This window comes from Triticum aestivum, chromosome 2B, assembly GCF_018294505.1.
Source record: "Triticum aestivum cultivar Chinese Spring chromosome 2B, IWGSC CS RefSeq v2.1, whole genome shotgun sequence".
NCBI classification, from domain to species: domain Eukaryota; kingdom Viridiplantae; phylum Streptophyta; class Magnoliopsida; order Poales; family Poaceae; genus Triticum; species Triticum aestivum.
The window spans coordinates 99,196,311-99,214,635 of record NC_057798.1 but is presented as its reverse complement, the minus strand read 5'-3'; the positions used below and the strand labels follow the sequence as shown (position 1 = coordinate 99,214,635).

Below are 18,325 nucleotides of genomic sequence, written 5' to 3'. Positions count from 1 at the left end.
TGGTTGCGGATGAGTTCATCGGTGTAGGGCTCGAAATGCTTGTGCTCATGGAACCAAGTGTGAATATTGGCCCAAAATGTTGATCCCTTTTGATCTGTGCCATGGATCAGATCGATGTGAGTGACCAACCACGCATCGCACAACAACTCTCCTCCCTCATGTTGAAGATTTCTTCTCTACCTCTTTTCTTTGGGTCGGCAACAAATTCATCTGAATCAGGGTCCTCGTCGCCGCCCTCCTCCCGCTCCTACTACCGGTGGCCCAATCTAGATGTGTGGCCGACTGTGTGTACGTGCCTGGCTGCATGGACTCCGATTCATCCACCTGAATGTCCTTGTTCAAACATCTGCCTGTCCGCGTTGTCGTACGCCGGCTCACCTGCTTGGTGCATGTCGGCGAACAACATGCAGGCACCGAGTTGCTCCAGCCCGGCGTTTGCGACCGAACATGTTGCGACGATGTAGACTATGAGAAAAGCAACATCGCAATGTTGAGGTTGACATAGTAGGCACGAATGACGGGGACTGTCTACCGAGCTGTTGGGTGTATTGCTCTAGCCAGGGTGGCGTTTGCACGAACGGCGACGACGGCGGTGTCTAGTCTTCGTGGCCCCGCCCTACACCACAACCGCTGCTGGCACCATGACCACCACCTCTGCCGGCCTTCTGCTTTTTGAGCGGTGCGGCCTTTGCCTTCTGTTAGAGCCATCGATCATGTCGTGTCACCGATTTGATCTTGCAGGCTGTAGCCTTCGCTGGATCCTCCATCACGGTCTCCGACAACTTTTATATGGGTCTTTAATGCAGTAGCGGCGGTGGAAAAAGGGCGGGAATTGGGGTGGAGAGCTGGGGATGGAAGTGGAGAGATTTGAGAACGAGTGATTATGCGCGGGCGTCGGCCTCGGTTTTGGTTGGCGGGGGGTGTCGAAATCCTACATGGCTAGTGTGTGGACTCCCGCGAAGCCCTCTGGTTTGGTTTCAATTTACGCAAGATGAAAGTCCGGACTGGTCCGCGGATGGATTCAGGACTCCATTGGATGGCTTAAGGGCCCGAACGGATGTGGTAGCTTTGAAGGTCCTCTTTGGAGATGACCTAAGACCTTTTGTTTTTGTTTTGAAAAATGCCCAAGACTTAATATACACACTACATGACGCAGACAAATTGTAGAATTGTACCGATAATCCATCGTGTGGAGTGCAGAGGTGCCCTGCCGCCGTCGCTTGCGAGCAAGGAGAACAAACACCTGCCACATCATACGTACGACCCCTGGTTGACAGCCTGGTCAGAAACTCGGCTTACGCACACGGGGCAACGTGGCGTGGCTTGGTAAGCTGGCTTCGATGCCGTGGGCCCGGCCCCTAGCACTGCTTGACACCTGTACCCTTGGGTGTCCTCTGAGAGTGACCCTTGCTCACCGAATCACACCCCATGTCCTGGAAACGCATTTCGGGTGAGCTAAGCATCACAAGTTCTTAAATATAATTAGCTTAATTATTGTTGACAAAATCAAAAGGAATATGCAGGACAGGACAGTAACGGAGCAGCTCATTGCCACTCTTGTTCTCTTGCTCGTTTTCCTCGATGAGAACGTGATCTCTATTTTGTCAATCAAAATAGTCTATGGACAGAACAACGGCGTGCTTGCTGATCGATCACTGACCTCGGATCAGATTGATGCCTGGATAGGTGCAGTGTTTCAGAGTGAGTGCAACTTCTTCCATGAAACTTCTGCACACTGCTGGCTTTGGGCAATTGAACCATTCCTACCACGAGATGATAAGATTATGAAACGGCAGAAGGAGCGGCGGGGGAGAGACTCCGTCATTTTCAGCAGCTTAGACTAATGGAGTCACCTAACCAGACATACATTAGCGACAGGGGATTCAAATGGCAGTCCTAATCCTGCTGGCGAAGGTTGGACTTCTTTTTTCAATGGTTTCCTGTGGGCCTGTGTGAGTCGGTGATCAGAAAATTACAATTGGCTGGAAATATCTGCTCTACTTTATAGTTCAGGCCTAATACAGACATGCGCTGAGCTTTCCCTATGGTGTAGAAAAGCCTTTGCTCCAATGGTGTCACTGTCCGGAGACTAAATACAGTGAAGCAGTGTTGTCTTTGATTTGTATCCACAAATGACGTACAGCCAAGCATGGTAGGAAACCTAAATTGTATAATGTTCTATCAGCATCAACATATCTATGCTCACATCACTGCAGACATCCAGAAAATGCAGCATATATGCATATTCTGGTAGGTGGTTGAAAAGAACAGAAAAATTGCCTTGGAGAGTTGGGAATAGCACTGCGAATTGGCCCTTCCGTAAACAAATGAGAACACTTCAAAGTTGGAGAGGAAGTGCACCTAAGGTTGTTAATTTATATCCGAAACCACCGGCCAAAAGCACATACGTATACAGTCATTTCCTGGTGCTTTCACCTGAAGCAAGCAACTTGCTAAGCTCAAACTAAACAAAGACCTATAGTTTTTCAAACTCACGAGTTGCTGCCACATACTGATTGATTGGGATTAAAAAAATGAAAGCCAAAAGGAATTAAAGTGCCGATAAATCACGAGTGAACATAGTGCCACGCGAGGAGGAAATCAACACCGTTCGCTCCCACGTGATTCGTGCACTTATTATACAACAAGCTTGTATATTGATTTGCCGGCAGCGTATTGTTTCTGTATTAGCTATGCCATCGCAATCATATGTCCCACAAGTCAGTCGCATGCAACAAAGTCAGACACATTGAATCCCTCATCAATTACAATGGCTACCTGTAGTACATGGTGAATTAATACTTTGTCAGTGCATTGATAATGCATGCACCCTCCTTAATGCTTGACACAGACCGTGGCATCAATATTATAAAACAATAAACATCTCAGATGAACTTTATAGTTAGATTAGCATAAAAACTTGTATGAGTTGGATTGCTTAAGCACTTTTAAGTCGGAATGGTAATTTCGTAACATAATTTCATTGGCTGCCTATTAAAAAATATCTATTTTGAAACATTTTCAAAAATATATTTTAAAACACATATGTCTTAGTTAATGTTCTTCAAAATTCATTTTCTTACAGATCTTGAAGGGCCAAAAAAATAACATGAAATTATTTTTCTCATTCAACTTGCAATTCATATTTCAATCCAAATTCACAAAAAACTCCGTTTGCAGTTAGTCGTCTCACAAGCCGAAAGTTTGTATGGTCGCGTGCTTACTGTGTTGTAGTTAAAACCTATTTGGGAATGGGACAAAACATGTGCCCCTGTTTAAGCTGCATAACCCCAAGTTCCCAATCATGCCACTGATGAGCAAGTGATTAAGTGAATACTAACAATGCATGTCATAGAAAGAAAGAAAACATGCATCAAATTAAATCACTCTAACATAACAAAAGTCAAATTTCATCATAATCATGTTCACTATTGATCATGTTAGACCTCACCAGCATTTCACAACCAGCCATCTTAAATGGTCTCATCAAGATGCTGCCTGTCCCCAGCCCAGCAACATAGAGAAGTTAATGAATAAAGGTTTGGTCATACTATCCAATTCATTTAAGATGCCCAACCACCAACTAATATACAGGTATTTGCTGAATTAACCTACTGTGGTGTTCATGTATTCATTTAATCACTATATTAAGTGCTAATCTCACAGCATGCATGGACTACCGAGATTTCATCCTCGCGTGGCACCATGTCCCAAAAATCCGCGTCCTTAAAGTGCTACCAAAACAACCATCTCTCTTATGTTGAATATGATGGACTAATAACTCCATAATTGCTCCTGTTTAATCCTGCTCTGCCCTCTGAAGCAGATAGTCTTAACTGCAGCAGGCTCCTAGTAGTATATTCCATCACCAAATCATCACTTGCATGCTGCAATATGCAAGACAACAATATACAAACTGTCTGGTGCACTTCGATTCAGCGAGAGTTTGCCGGTTTGTCCCCAAGAAAACTTGGCAGCTTCAGTGGCCCATTGTTTCGTCCAACGACTTAAACAATTGGGTCCCATAATAGATTTGTTTAAGGATGCCTAACTTATCGCCATACACGTAGAAGATTCTCTTCATCAAAAGATAAGTATTTCCCATTCGATAAGTTTTCTTTAGACAATCTAGAAGCATAATCGCGTAAAAATTATACACATAATTGCATCTACTAAATTAAAATATAAGTATTTGCTAGTATGGTAATTTATTTGGTAGGAAACCTAAATCAAAAGATAAGCATTTGCTAGTATTTGATAAGTTTTCTTCAGACAATCTAGAAGCATAACGGCATAAAAATATACACATAATTGCGTCTACTAAATTAAAGCAGGTGAGTCAAATCGTGTCAAATCGTGTCTCCTACCCTATTTTTATTAAGGAGCATGGTATTGCGGCTAGAAGTGTTTTGCATATCTCTCGTAGAAAAAATATCCTGAAGAATATAGTATCTTTAGACTCCATAATTGTACCGACCTTCTGGTCAGGTACCTCAGATCTCACTACTAGAAATCTATAGCCAACGCTATTCTTAGCATAGCCTAAATTAACGAAGTCTACCTTCTTTGGTCACAACTTACGCTTTTTGGGGATCGGCACATTGACTTTTGCCAAATAGCCCTAAGTGTGCAAGTGCAAGAGTGCTGTCCTTCTCTTCGCCCATTTCTCATAGGGAGTAATCTCACTATTTTTTGCCGGAACTTTATTGAGGACATGACATGAAGTCAATATAGCCTCCCCCACCATGCCTTGGATAAACCAGATGTATCTAATATGGCGTTAACCAAATCAGTTAGAGTACGATTTTTTCGCTCGGCAACCCCATTTGACTGGGCGAATAGGGAGGCGTTCTCTCATGAATAATATCGTGTTTCACAGAGAAGGAGTCAAACTCACTAGATAAGTACTCTCCACCACGATCTGACCGGGCTCGTTTAATTTTCTTTTCAAGTTGATTCTCAACTTCTATCTTATAGATTTTAATGTAGTGTAGAGCCTCATCTTTAGTATTTAACAGATAACATAGCAATATCTAGTGCAATCATCTATCAATGTCATGAAAATTTCTTTTCACCTTTAGTCAACACACCATTCATCTCACAAAGATCTGAATGTATGAGTTCTAATGGCGCCAAGTGTTTCTCCTCCGCAACCATGTGAGGCTTGCGAGGTTGCTTAGCTTGCACACACGAAAGACACTTAGAACCTATGGCTAAAGTGAAACTCGGGATTAAATTCAATTTAGCTAGTCACATAATAACATCGAAACTAATGTGACGAAGACGTGAATGCCAAACTTTAGATTCATTAACACTCAAATGAATATTGTTCACGACTTTATTATAAAAATCTGTGAGGGAAAGGCGGAACATTCCTCCACATTCATTACATTTTTCCAACAAATAGTCCATATTTCGTAACAACTAATTTATTAGACTCGAAGATCAACTTAAACCCTTCTACACATAGAAGGGAGCCAGTAAAGAGGTTCCTCTTGATGGCAGGGACATGTTGCACTTTCTTCAGCTACAGGATCCTTCCTGAAGTAAACTTTAGATCTACCATGCCAACACCATGAACATAAGCACTCGCGCCACTCCCCATCAATACGGAGCCATGGCATGTGACCTGGTAAGAAGAAAACAATGAAATGTCAACACACACATGAACACTTTCACCTGTGTCCACCCACCAATATATCAGCGGACTGAAACACTGAAAATACAATAAATAAATTACCAACCCAGATGCACCATTCTCATTGTTGCCCACAATCATTTTAGCAGAGTTGGAGTCCTGCCCTGGCTTCTTGTACTTGTTTGGGCACTTGTTGGCTCAATGTTCATCCGAACCACAAGTGAAGCAACCATCTCCCTTCTTGTTCTTCTTGAGGGTCTTCTTACCCTTCTTCTTAAAGTCGGTATTCTATTGGACACCATTCTTTCCCTTGGGCTTGTGGGAGTTGAAGTTCCTCTGGTGCACCATGTTAGCAACAGAAGTTCCTTCGACCCCTTTTCCGTGTGAGTCCTTTGCCCTCGAATTCTGCTCAACACTCAGATGACCGATGACATCCACTACAGAAAATTCACGCCTTTGATGTTTCAGAGTGGTAGCAAAGTTTATCCACGAATTAGGGAGCTTAGAGATTATACATCCCGCGACAAACTTGCTCGGTAAATCGCAGTTAAGAAGCTCAAGCTCCTTAGCGATGCATATTATCTCATGAGCCTGCTCCAATACATGACAGTTCTCGACCATCTTGTAATCATGAAACTGCTATATAATATACATCTCGCTCCCAGCATTGGCGGCCCCGAATTTCAATTCGAGCGCCTCCCACAAGTCCTTGGCAACCCCCACATATAAATATGAGTCAACCAACTTACCTCCAATCACGCTCAGAACTGCTCCGAAGAAATAAGTGGTGGCCTCCCTGAACGCCCTCTCCTGCTCAGGAGCAATCGTTCATGTGGAAGAGACACCGGTTACCCAGAACACATTCATAGCCATGAGCCATAAGGTGGTTTTGGTCTGCCAATGCTTAAAGTACGCACCTGTAAACATATCCGGTTTCAGTGCAGCGGCAAAACCACTAGCCGATAAATTCCTACACATATTAGGTTTTTGGATGCTGAGTAAATAGGCAATTTTTTGAATGAATTAATCAAAGAGTAAATCACTAGCATGTCATTCACAGAAATAAACACATGCTGATATACGAACATGTAAGCACATACTACACTAATTGCAGACACATCTATGTATAACACTTGCATGGCTAAAATAGAAAATAATAGGATCGGGATAAACGAGTTATACCATCCAGTAGGCGCAGAAACCGCGACGGGCAGCAATGGCGCCCTCAGCGGCCTCCTTGTCGGCTTCAAGCTTCTCGGCAAGGGCACGGTCAGTGTCGGTTGGGTGAGACATGGTGATAACGAAGGCGTAGGGAAAGCACTAGATAGGTGTCGAGCAGTCGCGTAGTCGCTTTCCAAAAACCTAATCGCCCCTCTCTCATACAGGATCCGGAGAGGAGGGGTTTCGGGGACCTGCTCTCCCATCAACCGTGTACGCGGTGAACAGGATGGAGTCGCCCGTGGAAGCAGAACGACGTGGGCGTGGAGGTAGATGTGATCTGATTCGCGTGGCGTCTAGGGTTGGCAGACGCCCCACATATATATGCGTGGTCGCGTGGAGAGACATGGGCTAGACGCATGTCCAAGTCAGTAACAACCCACGATCTGACGTCTCAGATCGTGGTCCACCTATCAAAAACTCTTCATTTCTGACCGGCAAAAATAAGCGCATAGGTGTGAGCTCAGCTCGGCTCATTCCTGCAACCCGCGGCGTGTCGTGACGAGGGTGGCGAGACGGGCGGCAGAGGAGGAGCGCGCGAGGGCCTCTTCCCATCTCAAGCTCCAATAGCATGTGGAAGAGAATCCCTTATAAGAAGGTCCAACTCCTCTTCAACTAGCAAGGTGGGACTAAACTTCACACTACACCTAGTGTCATATAACCGACATGGCCCCTTACAGATTTTTAGAAATTGTTACATGGGCCCTAGGCCCACCTTGATATTTAAACAATTTCACCGGTCCCGTCCGTCGCCGCTGCCACTTTCTGCCACCACCTGTAGTAGCCATGCCCCTTGCTGCTAGATAAGGAGCTACCCATATCTAACATCGAAGCCTCGGTTTCAGCTCCTTGAGCATATCGGGGCAAGGTGCGAAACACGGATCGCCGTGGAGCTAGCTCTAGACACGGTGGATCCGGAGGAGGACTTGAAGGAGGAGCAGGTGGAGGTGGAGGAGGATGAGGACGACGCGAAGCAAGAGGTGTAGCTGAAGGAGGAGCATGAGGAGAACGAGGAGGGGCCGCTCGGGACGCGGATTTGCAGGGAGAGCAACAGGTGATCCTTGATTCCCTCCGGTCGTATCGGCGGCGGAGGCCAAGCGCCGTTGTCTACAGGAGGTGGAGGTGGAGCAGCAGGCAGACTTCGACGAGATGCTCACATATATGGATGAGGAGTAGGAGGAGGATCCCAACTACACGCCCATCTACCAGCGCCCGACACCAAATGTCATGGACATCTCCGACGACAAATCTTAGTTAGGCCAGCGCGATGTGTATAGTAGTAGGAATTTTTTTATGCTTTGTATGAATTTAGCGGATGAAATATGAGATACTCGGATGCATAACACCAAGTACGGATCTAAGAGCATCTACAACCGGACTTGACAAATCCGGCCCCTCAAACGCCCACAGACGCGTCCGGGCGCATTCGCGAACTGCATGCACAATGACCGAGCACTCCTTAAATATCTCTATGCATCCCAACATCTCATATATGAAATCTTAAAATCACACAAATCATGCCAATAAAACATCTACGTACTATGTAGATCGACTATCCGTTCCGGGCTACTCATTGTCGTCGGAGATGTCCATTATCTTCACTCGGGCTCCGGGTACATGGGGCAGACGCAATTTTGGATCGACCGACTTCTCCGCGCCGCCTCTACGCCCACGTCGAGTTCGGTGAAAAGCGCGTCGGACGCTGCCCGCTCCTGCCGGATGAACTGACAGGTTGCCTCCACATAGGCCTCATCCTGGACGGACTCCAAGATGGTCTGCTGCTCCACCATCTCGGTTACTTGGATGACCGCAAACTCCGCTTCCGCGTCCTCCATATAGAACCCCCAGCCGGCGTCACCTGCTCCTCCGGCTGCTCCGCCTCCTCCATCGGAGACGGTTCATATGGAATGCAAGATGATGCCCAAATTTTGTTTCTGTTTGCACTGGGCGGACGGTGTGTTTCTCTTTGTCCCCTGATTTAAAATGCCCAAATTTGCTGTATGGCACAGCTTATTTTGGAACATTTCAAGATTGCAAAAGTGATAAACATTTAGGGGCCATAAAGATCAAGCCAAGAAATCAAACGTTCCGAGGCCACTATCTGTAAAAAGCCCTCCAAATGAGTGGAAAGATGTCCTGGACTCGTGCCTGGTCGGGGCTAACGAGAAAAATTAAACGTGCAAGTTGCCACACTTGGAATGTCGCACTTTACTTAGAGTATATTATTATCGGTGGTTCACTTGGACTGCAGCAATGTCGACCCTACCTGCATGTCATCCTCCACGGGACGGTGAGCTTATGAGCACATGTACGCTTTGGCCCAAACAATTGGTCTCTCGTGAAACTCCCGCATCAAAAGTAGGCTTATTTAGCTTAGCTAGCGGCGAATGGTTGACAAACAACTTTATAAAGTAGTACCATTTTCGGATATTCAATTCTGAGCACGGGCTCAGCTGATCCTGAAATCCTCCCCGTCTGATCGCATGAGGATGTGTGCCCACGGTTGTATTTCTGCCTGTATAACTGATGTATCGCTGGTAAACAATCTAAGGGCGTTGGCTCATTAATTGCGACGACATGCGTTAAGTTAGAGGCAGAACAGCTTGCTGGGGCACGGCCCGGTCATTCTCCTATGCCAGACTGAGACGTCCAAAGGGCACAGAAGAAATACGCTGCGCACAACTGGTTCTTCATCGCATTTTACTCATCCAGCAGATCAAATTTTGAATCCGACGATGTACAACTCAACCCATGAACATCCACTTGGTATGGTTAATATCAAGAGTGCCTCAAACGCAAAAGCTCGCAAGTACTTAGTACATGCGTAGCATAGCTTACAAATACTGACGGCGCAAGGGGAACCCAAGAAAATACTGATGAACGACAACAAAGTTTACTGAATGGTATAGTAAGTCTGCCGTCCTGAACTGGAGGAACACAAGGGAGCATTGCTCACTGAAACACACTAGAAAATCTTCAGAGTACAAGTTTCAGAATTAAAAAATTGACTATCACATCTGATTTTGAGCACCACCGATGGTGCCCTTGCATTCCCTGTCAGGGCAGGTTGTTCTCTTGTGGCCTTTGTGATGACAAATGCTGCAGAATATCATACGGTGCTTTCTCCCGGCTATTTGTTGGCCTGTCGACACCTGTCTGCTCTTCCGGAGCAGCAGGCCCTTGAAGTGCATTCACACTGATAGATAAACGACCATTGTCTTCACGCTCTGCACTGCCATTTCCCACAAATGCAACTTCTCCATCGACAGGTAGCCTCCTGCCAGGCAAAGTGGTCTGGCTATCCTAAAAGCCCAACATCCCTCTTCTCTTCAAATGGTGCACCACACACCTACAAGGCCTTCAGTTCAGCCAACATGTGCGTGAACACTCCTGGGCTCGCATCGTCCAAGTAAAATACATCCGTCACCTGCACAGAAACAACTAGTGTCAAGAATGAGCTTTCCCTGCTGTGAGAAAGATCAAAACTGTCAAGCAAAATTCAACTAATCAAGTTGTGCACACAAATGTTAAGCAGGTTTATAAACCCATCAAGCAGCCGCAAACAATCTCCTGCATTGATTTGGTCCGCTCGGCATTCAATCTGTTCTTGACATATCTAATCCCAAAGCTAATCTCCCACGAATACAAGTTGTAGAAGTCATACAAATCATCAAGCGACTAGAAACTCAGTCCTAGTTCAGGCCGCACATTTTTTGCAGGCTGCTCTGCATACTTGCGACTTGTCTGCTCTAAGGCGCTCATCCTAGATGGACACGGCGTTTTGTCGGACGGTGACTCCCAAGGTGTAACCTGAATTTACAAGCAACAACATTCTGCTAAGAGGAAACAGAACTCAAATCAGCAGCGCCTTACCAGAACTACCTATTTATCTCCATCGTACCTAGCACGAACGAGCATTTTCATTTTGTTTGTTTTGCAAATCGTACATAGCAATGCAGGAAAACATCACAACATTTGCCAAAAAAACTGTAAACAGCTACCTGAGGTAGGTTCCAGGTCATACCTTTTGGTCCAGCCCGGCGCCTCGGGATTGACCCTGTCAGGGCCTGCTACCTCATCGGAGAAGCCTACCATCGCCGGCGCTTGTTGCCCTCCGGAGCCACCAACATGCTGCCCGCACCCGGAGCCAATATACGAGTCCGCCGGCGTAGCAGGGGCAGCATTCAGCCGCGGGAGCACCGCCAGAGGGACCGGATCTGGTTCTTTCTAGCTGTCCGCAAACTCTTCTCCCAGCGAAAACCTGTAACTTACTGCCATGGTGGCCGGAGGAGTCAGCGTCACGGGGGTCTCACGCAAAAACGGGAAATCTCCACGCGGGGTAGGGTTCACTTACCCGTCATCGGCGTCCAACAAGAACTCAAGCTAGTGTCCTCCATCACCAGCCAGCCGGAGCAACCACAGCCTTCCGCGCAGCCTTGGGGATGGGGAGTAGCCGTCTGCGCCGGCGGCATGTTTCAAGAAGCACCTAGGTCAGGGTCGGGCAGACACACGTCCTCACATTTGCGACCTGGCCGGGCCACCTCGACCGGACGCGCACGCTGTTCCAAAGCTCAGCCCAGAAAGTAAACGTCCTGGGCCACGGACCAGCTAGACCACCGCACGGACGCCCGTCCATCCATACGTTCTGGGCCCGCAGGATGGCACTATTTGCTACCGTATTCTGCAGGTACTTCGAATTTTTGCTGCTTCCATGCACGCGTGTCAGAGCGATTTCTGCAAATCCCGAGACATGAGCCAACGCTAGCGATTTGGGGAGCAGCTGGGCTCAAGCACCGAATCGCTACTCCCTATCATTTTGAATATTCTACTTCATAATATCCTTTTCTAGACGTACTATCTTCGCATACAAGGTGAGTACAAGTTTCATAATTCAATAATATCATGAATTACGAAGACTAGAAAAATGTCGAATCATGAGCGTGGACACAAACCAGCTGGAGGAGGAGGTTGCTTTTGGTGAACCAATGGAACCAACACACTCCCGTGGATGCAACGTGACGATGTTCCTTACATGGTATCCGAAACTACACATGTCGTCCAGCTGGTGGCTTCCTCGAGCCTAGAAGAGTAATGTGCCAAGGGTATCACTCAGACACTCACTGGTCATGAATTCATGATGCCTAATCCGCCGTGTTGATCGACCCGGTTGCTAAAGCCGTCACGCCTAATGCCCATAATGGTATATTCTACGTAGCTGTTGATGCCGATCATTAGACTGCGATGGAGATACCCATGTGAGACATCTGGATGCATTCGATGCAACCAACATCGACCGTTCATCTGGTGTATCCTTGTACACGATACGTACCTCCTGTCCCTTCGTAATAATTGGGAAAATAACTGCACGTATCATGTACGCGCGTGCATGCGATGCATGATTGAGAACGTCGGGCCCGCGAGGTTTGCGTGGCGTGCTACATGGCCTGCTGGAAATAATGATTTTTTTCAAAACTATCATATTTTTTATTGCAAATTCAGAAACTATAGCACGCAGTGAAAAAAATATATCAAAACTAGCACCCCATCGGCCTCCTCTTGGCCGAAAAGGGTGTTTTCGGCCTCCTCTTGGCCGAAAATGGCTTTTCGGCCTTGCCTTGGCCGAAGAGGTGCGTACTTGGGCCGAAAAGACCTTTTTGGTCAGTAGTAGCCCAAAAAATCCTTTTTGTCAGCAGTAGGCCGAAAAGTCCCTTGGGCACACCTTTTCATGTTAACGGTTGGCTGAAGCTGCATGGCTCCACTCTTCGGCTTACGTTAGGCCGAATGATTTCTTTTTTTAATTTTGGCTTATGAATATTGTGCAACCATTGCCCATCTTAGACATTGAAAAAAATATACTTTCGCGCAACCCTTTTCCATCAAATATTGTGCAACCATTGCCCATCTTTTACATTGCATGAACATATGGAGGGAAAGAGTTGGTGGGAAAATATTGAGGGGAAAGGGTTGCGCGAAAATATATTTTTTCAATGTCTAAGATGGGCAATGGTTGCACAATATTCATAAGCCAAAATTTAAAAAATAAATTATGTCGGCCCAACGTAAGCCTAAGAGTGGCGCCATGCAGCTTCGGCCACCGTTAACGTGAAAAGGTGGGCCCAAGGGACTTTTCGGCATACTGCTGACCAAAAAGGTCTTTTCGGCCTACTGTTGACCAAAAAAGGTCTTTTCGGCCAGGTATTCACCTCTTCGGCCAAGGCAAGGCCGAAAAGCCCTTTTCGGCCAAGAGGAGGTCGAAAACACCCTTTTCGGCCAAGAGGAGGCCGACAGGGTGCTAGTTTTGATTTTTTTGCATTGGGTGCTATAGTTTCCGAATTTGCTATAAAATAAGTGATAGTTTTGAAAAAATAAATCAAAAATAATGACGCGACATTGCATATTTGCATGCAGGTCCATATATAGGGCCAAACCATCCTTTTGGCCCGGTGAACGAAAATATTCCTTAAAAATTCTAGTAATATATATAAAAGAAATCATGCTTGTAGAATGGGGGTGTTTTTTTTACAATCGCAACAAGTTCCAAAAAGTAAAACTGAAAATAGCATGTTGTAAGAAAATAGGAAGTAGTTGGGGTCGAAAAAGCTAATTCAAGTCTATACAGACAAGACCAGACTTCTTACTTTTGCACAGGCAGCATTCATTATATTTTATGAAAATTTATCAGTTCAACAACATATGATACAAAAGTCTCTCCTTCCTTTGTCTCCTTCAAGAAAAGGGGGTTAGGGTTTCTGCCACCTGTCGGCGGCGCCGCGGATCTCCCATGTCTCATGTGGCCTTAGGGCCATGGGTGCGCGGTGGACCCCGGCCCTCAGTGGCGAAGGCACACTTAAGCTAGGTAGTCAATTGACTACACAACTTTTGGCAAAAGCTACATACATCAAATAGAAATTATGCCAAAAAATGTTATAAATATGCATACACCTAACTACACAATATTTAATTGACCACACATGATTGGGTTTCTGGCACCGCCACTGTCGCCCTTGCCGGTGGGAGGGATCGGTTTTCAGGTGCTTCTTCAAATTTTGTTAGGGTTTGTGTCCTACTCAAGAAGACGAGGTGCACTAGTAGAAAACATGGCTTTGGTCCAAACTCAATGTACACATTAGTCCTGGTTGCATTATGAACCGGGACTAATGTGAGCATTAGTCCCTGTTCGAGCGGCTAGGGCGTCGGGAAGGCATTAGTCCCAGTTCAAATGGGACCTTTAGTCTAGGTTTGAGACACGAACCAGGACTAAAGGGTGCGATGCCCTTTATTCTCGGTTGGTGTCTCAAACCGTAACTAAAGGTTGGGTGCGGTGCCCTTTAGTCCCGGTTCGTGTCTCAAACCAGGACTAAAGGGGTTGTGAAATATGTTTTTTGTTTTTGTTTTGAGTTTCTGTTTTAAATTGCTTATATCTTTTAGGATATTTAATGATTTTGAGTGTTTCTTTTTGCATTAGATTCAAAATTTTGTCTAGTTTCTATTTGTGCCATTAGTTTTCAAATTTGAATGATTTAAATATGAATTTGTTCAAATTTTCTTCAAACCCTAGATTGTGAATAATTTGAGTTTAAAAATAGTTTTTTATTTATGTCCTTTTGCTCCTAGTCACATGTCAGATTGTTGTCACATTAAGAATTTGGTTATTTTTAGAATAATTTAAATTAGGATTTTAATTAAAACAATACTGCTTTGCTTATATAGTTGTTTTACTTCTTTAATTGTTGTTTTCAATTATTTTTAGTTAGTTCTTTCTGCAGATTTTAACATGTTGTAGTATGCTTCTGTTAGAAAATAGTAGATAAATTTTTATAATTAATTAGTACTAATTTTGCTACTGTTGTGTATTAATAGTTGGTTAGCCTTTAATAATAGTTGATAGAATTTGTTTTGCTATATTAAAAAGTAATTCTTTTTGCCACCTTAATCGAACGTGACTCTGGCTTGGTTAACCTTAGTTATGACTCTGGCTGGGATGGTGCTACGAGATGTAGTCGATGATAGGATTGGATGGACACCATCCCGGACTAAAGGGAGTTCAAACGCTTCCCCCCCCCCCCGGTGTATTGCCATTTCAGTTTTGAAAAAATCAAAAGAAATGATAATTTTTTCAAAAATTAAAATCCTTCGAGATGTAGTTATGTTACTACATTTACTAGTTAGGAAAATTTAAAAACTTAAATTTGGACATGGTTTGCAAAAAAGTATTATAAAAAAGTAAAACGGCTATAAATTTTGCATATGATGTCAAAAAAAAGTATAATATATCAAAATGTTCAGCACAAAAATCCGGTTCCGATTTCGACGGCCATAGGCCATTTTGCAAATTTTTAGAATCCTTAAATTCTTAAAGGAAAAAAGTTATCCTTAAATTTAAGTTTTTTTGTATTTTTTGTCAAACTATGGTGAAACTGTAGTCAAACTACTTATTCAAGAAATATTAATGTTACTAAATAATTATTGGTTTTAAGAATAATAGTTTCAAACTCAAACGGTGAAACGTGTGGCTTCATGCTCAAGTTCAACTCCTAAGGGTTAATAGGATTGAACAACTTACTATTGTTAGGACAACAACAAGTGCAGACTTGGAAACAAGGGGGAATAGAACTCGGAAGTTGAGCGTGCTCAGGCTAGAGTAGTGAGAGGATGGGTGACAGATCGGAGAGTTAGACGATTTGGAATGAATGGTCCATACTTGAGCAGTGCTGAGGGGTGATTAGAGATTAAATTGAAAAAAAATCAAAAAAAGAAAAAAAATCATTTTTTTCAAAAAAGTTCAAAAAAACCAAATTTCAAAAAAATAATAATCTTTAGTCCCGGTTGGTGTTACCAACCGGGACTAAAGGTGGAGCTCCAGATAGCGGCCACGTGGAACTCCTTTAGTCCCAGTTTGTAAGTCAACCGGAACTAAATGTTTTGGGATTTAGTCCCGGTTCTAGAACCGGGACTAAAGGCCCTCTGGAACCGGGACTAAAGACATGTTTTCTACTAGTGACGGCGGTGGCTTCTTGAAGATGGAATAAGGTTCTTCCCACCTAGCCCCCGTCCTAATGGTGTGTCTAGCATCGTCGGAGGGCGTGTGAAGGTGTGTCTGCGGCGGATCTCGCGGGATTTGGTCGGTGGTTGTCTTTGGTGGATCCGCTCGGATCCGGTCTTTGTTCGTCTTTGTTCATGTATCTTCAGGTTGGACTTCTGATCTAAACTTCTCTACATCGACGGCGGTTGTTGTTCTAGAGCGTTGGTCCTATGGGACCTTAGCACGACGACTTCCCGATGTATACTACAACAAGTTGTGCCCGGCTCCGGCGAGGGAGGGGCGATGATGGCAGCGCCTTCGTTTCATCTCAGTGCTTGTAGGCGTCGCTAGGTGGTTTATGAATCTGGATGTACTTTTATTATTTCCGGTGTTCGTTGTACTGCCATGATTGAAGAAGAATAGATCAATAGTTTCCTGCAAAAAAAACATGTAGCTTACTACACTTGTGATTTTCTTCCGACTAACCAAAAAATAAGAAAATATTTCTGGAACCAAGAGTACTGCTGCCGAAGAGCCAAAATGAATTTTCGCACATAGGGTATCCAATTTCCTTTTTTTATTTTCTTTCGATAACAGATAAATGAACGGAAGGCAGAACCATGACTTGCTTGGTTCTGGCCCTCCTGTTGCTGGCGACCTGGCTCTAGCTGATAATTGTAACCTTGCTACTCGTGATTAATACAATTATTTGATCCGCAAAAGGGATAAATGGTTTTTTTGCTTGCGAATGGATGGACAGCACTAGTAGCAAAGGGGGCAAAGGTCCAGGCCAGGTCAGCCCATTAGTCCTGGTTCAGTCAAGAACCGGGACCCATGGGGGCATTGGACCCGGTTCGTGAGCCCCGGGGGTCGGCCGGGCCACGTGGGCCATTGGTCCCGGTCCGTCTGGACCTTTTGGTCCCAGTTGGTGGGACGAACCGGGACCAATGGGCCTCACTCCTGGCCCACCACCATTGGTCTCGGTTGGTGGCTCGAACCGGGACCAACGGCTTTTATGATAATTCTTTTTGCTTTTAATGTTTTGAACAAAATTCTAATTATTTATTTATTTTCTTTTATGATAATTCATTTTGCTTTTAATGTTTTGAACTAAATTCTAATTACTTATTTATTTTCTTTTATGATAATTCTTTTTGTTTTTAATGTTTTGAACTAAATTCTAATTACTTATTTATTTTCTTTTATGATAATTCTTTTTGCTATTAAAGTTTGTAACAAAATTCTAATTACTTATTTATTTTCTTTTATGATAATTCTTTTTGCTTTTAATGTTTTGAACTAAATTCTAATTACTTATTTATTTTCTTTTATGATAATTCTTTTTGCTTTTAATGTTTTGAACTAAATTCTAATTACTTATTTATTTTCTTTTATGATAATTCTTTTTGCTATTAAAGTTTGTAACAAAATTCTAATTACTTATTTATTTTCTTTTATGATAATTCTTTTTGCTTTTAATGTTTTGAATTAAATTCTAATTACTTATTTATTTTCTTTTATGATAATTCTTTTTGCTTTTAATGTTTTGAACAAAATTCTAATTATTTATTTATTTTCTTTTATGATAATTCATTTTGCTTTTAATGTTTTGAACTAAATTCTAATTACTTATTTATTTTCTTTTATGATAATTCTTTTTGCTTTTAATGTTTTGAACTAAATTCTAATTACTTATTTATTTTCTTTTATGATAATTCTTTTTGCTATTAAAGTTTGTAACAAAATTCTAATTACTTATTTATTTTCTTTTATGATAATTCTTTTTGCTTTTAATGTTTTGAACTAAATTCTAATTACTTATTTATTTTCTTTTATGATAATTCTTTTTGCTTTTAATGTTTTGAACTAAATTCTAATTACTTATTTATTTTCTTTTATGATAATTCTTTTTGCTATTAAAGTTTGTAACAAAATTCTATATAATTTTAGTTTCAATAATACTAGAGGTTTATAAAAGCTTTTTAGTTGATTCCTTTAGTACCAGTTCTAAGGCTGTTACAAAGGCATTTTATTTGGTACAGGTTTTAAGGCTGGGGCCCCACGAGCACCTTTTAGTACCGGTTCGTGGTATGAACCGGTAAAAGAGATTTTTGGTTGATTCTTTCTACAGCTATTTTTTAGTCCCACCTCGCCAAGCGAGAGGCAGTCGCAGCAGTTTATAAGCCCTGAGTGTAGAGACGATGAAGGGAGAAGCGCAGTGCTCACCTGCACGTTGGCCTGAAGCTAAGCAACGTGTAGGTGAGCATTGCGCCTCTCTTTTATTTTGGCATGGTATCATCATAATAGTTGTGGAGAAAGTCTTCACTTTTTATTGTAAGTAAAAACAAAATAAAATAAATAAAGCAAGAAAGAAAACAAAAAAGTGATTTCAAATTTGAAAACTAATGGCACTAACAGAAAGTTTATAATTTTTCTAAAACTAAAAG

At 43.3% G+C, this 18,325-nt stretch overlaps 1 long non-coding RNA gene across 1 annotated transcript; it reads right to left on the bottom strand.

Moving 5' to 3' along the window:
* Window positions 1–9,727: 9,727 nt before the first annotated feature.
* On the bottom strand, window positions 9,728–11,397 carry LOC123040630 (uncharacterized). The gene is made up of 3 exons (XR_006418217.1): window positions 11,211–11,397; window positions 10,881–11,127; window positions 9,728–10,283 (listed from the first exon to the last, which is right to left on the bottom strand). It is a non-coding gene; the product is annotated as an uncharacterized lncRNA (long non-coding RNA).
* Window positions 11,398–18,325: the final 6,928 nt, after the last annotated feature.